Genomic DNA, 8,891 nt, shown 5'->3' with positions numbered 1-8,891 from the left:
AAATATGAAATGTTCCATTCTTAAAATTTCACTGTAAAACCAACTTCACATCAACCTGATCTTTTCGCTTTACTCCTTTAATAGCATTTACCTAATTTCACACATATCAGTTCCGGGTCATACCCCTCCCTCACCTTAACCCCTCATACAAACCCAATACAATGACCCTTTCTCATTTAAACATTTACACTCCTTAACAATAACTACATAACATTCTCTCTGCTGCCCTAAGGCACCCATCCTATTAGCGCGACCAAATATCACTTAAACATAGCACACCCTTCCTAACCATAACACACCCCTCGCTACACCCTTGACATCCCTTGGTCCGTCCATCCCTCACCCCTCTAATACACCTTTGATTCATTCTACAGAAATAACAATGTCTGATCTCTGCAATAAACCTAACCCTCTTGTTTACTCTTAAACGTCGTTCTATAAGAAAAAGAGAAAATAAAACAAACTTTACAGATACAATTATATCTTTTTACAATTCAAACAACTTATTATAAGCAACAAAACAATAACAACATATGATTACAAATTAAAAAATGTTCCTGATTAATATTAAAATTGAAACAAACAAAAGTCAATATTTCTCAAATATGATTTTATTCTCTTCAAGTATTGATCCTGTAAACAAACATGATAATATTAATTCTATTTATTATTTTCCTTTCTTCAGATTCCCATATACAGGGTGACTCTAGGCTGGTCCTTTAGTAAGATTGATGAAGATGGAAACATTATCCTCTCCTCTGGTCTCTCTCTACCAATCATAACATCAATAGAGAGGATGAACATACAGACAGAGAAAGGAAGAGAAATGAATAAACATGACGTTAATGAAATATTAAACTATCTACAACACTCACAAAGATTGAAGGCACTGTTGTAAGTATAAGTAATAAATATGTAAATAATATTAGTAATAAAGAAAGAACCAATACATATTCATAATGTAAATAAGTGAGGAATTAACAATATAGCTATATTTAATAATTACCGAAGGGTTTATTGATAGGTTTATATAATTGTGCAAGTAAAAAAAAAAAAAAATGAAGAAGAAATCGAATGAAGAAATACACTAACAATGAAAGAACAGTCATCAGGTAATTAGGAATATGATTAATGGGAGAGTAAAATAGAGACAAATTGAGACAATAAATTATTAATAAAAATGAATTTTATTGAAATAAGGAGATAGGAGGCCCCAGCTTAAACTGACAAACATAATTCCAAATTGAAAAAAGTAAAACATTTTGGGATGTAATTATACCAAGATATCATTAATCAATAATGCAAGATATCATATTAGAATAAAAAATAAACATTTTACCAAAAGCTTCCCAAAATAGCAATGAACCAAACGTTGATTATTTAGGTTAATAGAAAATATTTAAAGGAGAAAAGCAAAGGTAAAGAAAGAAAGCAAGTATCAAGTTTGGTATACTTTTTTTTTCTTAATTTATCAGTGGGAAACGTCCATTAATTAGTTTATAAACTAATTGGTAATTAATGCACATTTACTTTTAAAGTGAAACAAAAACTGATGTAAATTAAGCATACTGTGATTGTCTTCATCTATTAATAATGCACCTTTTTCAACTTCCCCTACCCCCTCCCCCTCATGACATCTATGCCGTACCACGATGCCCATTCCCTTAATCTATGTTTATAACATTTGGGTTATCTTGTTAACAACATCCGCTACCCCCCCCCCCCCCCAACACAAACACACGCACTTGGCCATACTCAGCAAGGTATCCTGTCATAATATCGACGTCTGTCTCTTCTGATCAATGACCTGTGTTCATATATTCTACTCCAAACTTTTTCCCACCCTTCCTCCCCACCCCCCCCCCTCTTCGTGCAACAAAAAAATCTTGATATATGCTTGTTATTAACCCACATAACATTACAGGCAATCCCCACACAGAGACCAATACAACATCGGTCTATATGTAAATAACACTCAGAATCACGTACATGTGTTTAATTTCTATTTCCATTGTTTGCAGTATATACTAATATGAACCAGCACAATATATCTGTTTATAGAATAATATTAAGAAGATATAACTGTAGATCCTCTCTATAATAAAAAAAATTGAAAACACCACAGACTTTAACTTATACATCTATTTACCAAAATTTATCCTCTCTAACATTTCAGTTTTCTCCTTTCACCTACAAAACCACAACCCTCCCCACACCCATCCCCTCCCGAAACTGAACCTACAAGGCCAATGACCCTTCTATTATCTCTATATAATTTACATATTGTTGTCACCATATTCCCATTTGAAAAACTAACCTAAAGTCGTATATACACTATACTGTACATATTTCTACCATACATCTGTACGTTAAATGATTGCTTCTCTTTTCTACTCAGACAGTCCCCATTTAGTTTTAACCTAAAAGTCTATTGAAATTATTTCACAGGTTTTTTTTTTTCTTGCTAAAGATGTACACTGACTGTGATGACTTTTTCAATAGTTTAACATTTTCTTTTGTTCATCACCTGTAAATCAAATACTTAAACAATGCAATAAAAAGAACTTGTTTTCAATTAAATAGACGCGCGCGTCTCAATAAACAAAATTTGTTTTCAAATGAACAGACGCGCCTTTATAAAACAAAAGATGTAAAAACATCTGGAATTTACTGACAAACAAGTACCAGAATTTTGCAATAGTTACGTCACGTCTAGACACTGTCTGGTTTCAAATCGTTGGTAGGCCAATTTGTTTCAAACTTTCCCGTAGCCGGTTTGTTCGTCATTCCTCCCTAAAAACCAAATTACTGATGTGTGAGGTTGTAACAGAAGAAGGAACAACTATTGATGAATTGCATTCTACGGGTTAGTCTATGTACTATATCTAAAATAGTAACAATTAAAGAAGGATGTAATTAGTAAAATAACTGAACATATTTCTTTCTCTGATTATAGCCTATATGACTGTCTGCTGCCCTCATCGATACCCATCGGACCACTTCTATCCACTCTGAAATCCCGGGGAGTGATTGGTAAATTTCTTATTAATTAATCGATTAATGACTAATCATGTGTAATATTGTTTACAGTTTAAACCATTCCCGTAGCCGACATGATTGGCTTTTAGTTTCAATGAAATAGAAAGCGCCTTATCACCAGGCATCATTGCAGTAAACATGGAAACAGAAAATTCAGGTGATATCATTTTCTTGTTGATGTTGTATGATACACAGGGTATGGTGTATTTTGCAACATTTGGAGTATGTTTTGTTGTTGATAAAGTCAACCTGCTACATGCTGGATTAAAGACTGTGATAAGTCATCAAGATCATATATTATCTAGAAAAAAAAGGAAATACAGATGACAGATAACTGAGCCCATCGTACAGATACCAATACTAGAACAAATTAAAGAAAGGCTTTTCTGTATGTCATTAGTAAAAGCAATGGAAATAGTATCGCATGCAACGTTTTAAACATATAAGGGAGTAGAAAGCGATTTGGTGTGTAAGTTTTAACGACAAAACAAAATGTAATATTTCATAAGGTGACAATCCAATATACTGTCAGAGAAGATACATAATCTACAACCCTAGAGATACAACTGTTCGATATATACAATAAAGTTCACAGTAAAAGAAAGTCAGGTTGTTACTACTGTGTTTTAATCAAAGTGTTTCATTCACTATTATATCGTTGATATTGTTGCATTCGTTATTTTACTGTGTAATCTTATTCGCCTCTTACAGTTCTCTGCATGCCTGATAGACATAAGATTGATCAAATGTATAATCTTGATACCGGCTCCGGTCTTTGGCTGGTGAGTAGTCTAATTATAACTTTGTCATGTCTGTTTCATTTTGTTGTTCTATTTACATAATGATATTGTAATTACTAATGATAGCATAAATCCCCTGACTAGTGTATAATTGAGGGCGGTATGCATGCATGACGTCACAATTATTTAATTTATGAAGTAAAGTAGACATGAGGTAAGCACATAATGCAGCAACAATAATAATTTAGTCAACGCTAACATTTTACTAAACATGCAATCGGTAGATTAAAGGGATGTAGTCAACAAATAATACTAAACATTCAAAGGATGGAATAAAGGGATGTAATCAACGAATATTACTCATCATTCAATTGGTGGAATAAAGGGATGTAGTCAAACATGTCATGTATGGATTAAAGGGATATAGCCAACAGATATTACTAAACATGCAATGTTTGGATTAAAGAGATTTCGTCAACGAATAGTACTAAACATAAAAATAAATAGGGGGTGATAAGAATAAATAGGGGGTGATAAGTTCGAAGCTGGAAGGGGGTTCAGTCTTAAGTCCCGGGCCCTGGGTCATTTTGGGTAATGCCTGGGAAAATTTGGAGTTTGCTGGGCAGAAATAGTATATGGACAGTGCAAACACGAAGGCATTGGAACCAAAACTGGCGTAATACTTGAGATTCTGTAATAGTAATGATTCAGAGATTGAAACAGAGGGAAGTAGTTTAAGAATAAGGTCTAGTTAGGTCATCTAAAGAATGGTCAAGTGAATGTAGCACACAAGCGTAAATAATCATTCCATAATTCTGGAATAAGTTTCATAGTAGCAAACACAGGTTTAGCCATCAAATGGGTTATGTATAATGTATAGCAACATTCACCATGGTAAGGATTGGTATAATATTATGACTTACCTAACAGTAAGAAGTTTTAAATCATGTAAAGAAAATAAATAACCAAACAAATATTGGTTTGAAGGGCGAAGTAACCAAACCTTCTAAACATCCAAAGCATAGAGCAAAGTGATAGTTATTAATCACACTCTAACTATTGGAACATTAAAACATACCCACATATATCTATGATTATCTATTGAGCGAATAAATATACTTTAGTAAACAAGTATAATTAATCATGCAGCACATTGTCATGTTAATTCATTCCCTACTAAACGTAATGCTTAACACTGATGGTGAGTACTAACTTATTAGTTTTTTTTTTTTTAATTTCAACTCGTATGTATCCATATTTGAAAAAAAAAACATCATAACGTCTACCGCCCCCACCCCCTTCGTCCCATCCCAACAACAAATTAAATGACTAGGCCTTAATCACAAGCATTTTGTTTACATCAGTTGATTATGTTTTGTCCTGTAGAAGTATGGATCCTGGTAGATGAATTCAGCAGGGTATTTTCCCCGAAGACAACCTATTATGATCCTCCTGCTCCAGGAAATGCTCGTGATCATATTCAATATTAGAGCCATAAACCAAGGAAGATGACGACATTACAGATCTGTTAACATGGCGACATACTACGGGAGGTGGAGAGTATACACAACCATCATGATGTCATCAGTAACTGCCAACACCTAAGCCCCCATACCTCTTCTCTCGAATCTACCCATCCTAACTCTCCTCTCGAACTAAACCTCCATGTGCCAACTCTAGAACTGAGCATACCCACTTCTCCTCTTGAGCATGGCCAACCTACCTTTCCCGTCCCTACCTGTATTCTCTAACCTAGCTCCCCTAAATGGAGTCTCGAGCTAGAGTTATTATACACCAGACACCACTCAGTTCATCGATAACTGCTTGCCCGAGTTTTAAACAAAACGAACTTTAAGGGTGCACGGAAACTCCAAAGGATAAATGTATAATTGTGACGTGTGTAACAACATTGGACATCGTCTTCTTTTATCATCTTGCTGTTTCCATACATTGTGTCAATATTTGTTTACATTTCTTGATTAGGGGAATCCTATATATCATTTGTTTCATTAAATGCATAGTAATTGTTTTTAAGTAACTAGATTTTATGCTAAGATTTTCAAATGTCTTCATTCTGTTAAAGAATTATTTCGTATATTACTTCATCAGTATTTCTTCTGCCAAAAATAGAGAAGTAAACATTAATGTCAGGATGACCTGCTATACAAATAGTTATACTGAAAAACTGAAGGAAAAGAATACAGTCAAAAAATCATTTAATTCTACTTGATGGAGCTAATTACAACAGAAAGTGGAATCTTGATGAATTCGGCTGCCTCAGTTTTTATATTTCACATTGGGACATGTATATATAGCTTTAAAAAAATGTAAAGTAACACTATAGATAACGTTATGGTTCGTGGTATTAGTAGAAAGACGATACTTTCACGTTTGCAAGGTGTAATTGATGGTGTCACATAAGTACAAACACCATCCATCTTTGAACCAGGAATATTTAAAGAAAGAACACTGTATAGCCAGGCGGAGTGTATAGCCTAGTGGTTAACGCCGGCGTCTCCCAGTCATGAGATCCCTGGTTCGATTCCCCGCCGACAGCAATGTGTGTCGTCTGGCAAGGGTGTTGTTCAATAACAACTTCCCGACATGGACGTTAAATGGATGTGTGCCGAGAGATTGGCTTCGGTCAGCTTGCGAGTCTACAAGCCTCCATGGCTTCTTTCGCGAGTTCCTGCTTGCGGGAAGATCACATATACATACATACATACATCTAACAGAAATTATGGAGTTTACCTCCCTGGTAATTAATTTAGAGGTGTATGTTGTCAAAGTGAATATAGTGATTCCAGAACGAGAATCGGTGCGTGAGTGGTTATGGATGATGTCACACAGTGAATGGTGGTAGGGGTGGAGAGGATATAACGGTTTCATTACGTCATCGAAAAGTCCAAACTGACTCATTACGTCTTGTCATCTCTTGAAAAAGTAGAAGCACGTTATAACTTAACAAAATGAATAACGAAAACTTGACACAAAATCTGGAAAAAAAATGTCGAAAAGATTAAAAGTGGAATATGGATTTCGAAGGATACGAATAGTTAAATATGTAGTGTTTGTTTTCTCCATAATACAACACAATTAGTAGTAAAATTTAGGAAGAGTTTTACATTTGTAGAACCAGATAAACGAACAAAATAAAACGAAACAGTTGATGAAAGTCATAGTAATGTATATTCAAACGTTTTCGAAGATTTCACATCTTCCTCGTCAGGAAATAGATAATAAGAAAATCGCTTATGTATAGTGCATACGAAAATTGTAGTAGTATTAATGATGACTATGCGTGTTCAAAGATATAGGAGGTTCTAAAATAAGTTGAGTATAAATGACGATCCATGTTGAAATAGTTGATTGTTTAAAACGGGTTTGAGTTTCTTGATGAACAGTGCCTCCTTAATTTTAATTTCAAAGTCTGTATAGCCGCTGTCTATGACACTAAAGTCGGTGATGTTAGCTGTTCGGCAGTCTATACAGTGAGTGATATGCTCATAGATTGCAGATTTGTCAGATAAGTGCTCCTTGACCCTTGTAGCCAGATGTCTTTTAGTCTTACCGATGTAAGTTTGGTTCTTATCACAGGAACCTTCAGATGAATAGATGACATTGGCTTTAAGGGCCATGGGGGTCTTATCTTTCAAGGAAAAGTAATTACTGACTTTAAACGTTTTGAAAACTATAATACACTTCTCCAAACGTAATGTATATGAGACACTGAAACGGAAATTTGAGCAACACCTAACATTTTTTTAGTTTCACACCCTTATCGCGAAATTGAATGCCAGCGTTAAACAAGTAACATTGAATATCAGCAGAAAACATCAGCGGAAATTAGTGACACTATGGAGATCTCAACGACACCCAACACCAGACTGTCTGATCAACTGCAGCCACAGGACCCTAACTATAAAAGAGGAAGAAGCACTCCGTTATGGCCTGAAGCACCACATCCTGCCCCGTTCATTAAACGAGATCGATGTGAAAACGGCAGTGGAGAATCAGGTATACCACCTAAAGAAGGAGACTGGAGTTCTACCCGCCCGATTCCTGGAAGTAGTCAGACACTCGACACTGAACTTTTTGAACTCTGCAAAGCAAATATGCCGCAAGAAACAAAACAGAGAGTTGCATAGGACGTTACAGTCTTTAAGCAAGGATGACAGCATCAAACTATGCAAATTTGATAAAGGAAATGGTTTGCTTATAATTAATAACCAGGAGTATTATGCTAAACTTGACACTCTGGTTTCGGAAATTAAATTAAAGTAGACGAAGGTAAAGTACACCCAATTATATCTAAAGAAAATTCGATAGTGAGATATTTGAACAGAAATGTGAAGAATTTCCTGCCTGATATTATTTTTAAAAATCTTATCCCTTCTGGCAGTCAACCTGGGAAAATTTATGGGCTGGCTAAGGTTCACAAAGAAAATACGCCACTCACACCTGTTGTCTCAATGATCAGTACTGCTGAATACAAACTTACAAAATATCTTGTAAACATCATAAAAGTCAGTATGCCGACTACCTATATGTTGGATTCAACTGATTCTTTCATAGAACGACTAAATTCTTTTAATGTCAAACCATCCCACCAACTTGTGAGTTATGATGTGGTTTCATTGTTCACTAATATCCCTCTAAATGAAACTATTGATATTGTTTTTGAATATGTCTACAGGCAAGATTCAAGGCCTTATCCTAAAGAGGTTTTCAAAAAGTTACTACAGATTGCAACAGGTGGTTATTTCCTCCATAAGGGGAAATTATACTGTCAAATTGATGGGGTAACAATGGGTAGCCCTCTGGGTCTAGTTTTGGCTTATTTTTTCCTTGCTCATTTAGAAAACATTTTCATGACTCATAGTACTGATTATGGCCCTGTGTTGTACCTCAGGTATGTGGATGACATTTTCTGTGTGTTTAATTCTTTGGATCATGTTCACAGTTTCCTTGGTTTTCTTAACCAATTACATCCAAATTTGAAATTTACCCATGAAATTGGATCGAAACAGCTTGCTTTTCTTGACACAGAGGTGTGTTTACCCTCTGAAACTAACTCATCATACAGTTCAATGGTCTATCGTAAGCCAACTA

The sequence above is a fragment of the Apostichopus japonicus genome, chromosome 16 (genome assembly GCF_037975245.1).
Source record: "Apostichopus japonicus isolate 1M-3 chromosome 16, ASM3797524v1, whole genome shotgun sequence".
Lineage (NCBI taxonomy): Eukaryota > Metazoa > Echinodermata > Holothuroidea > Aspidochirotida > Stichopodidae > Apostichopus > Apostichopus japonicus.
This window is presented reverse-complemented; position numbering follows the sequence as displayed.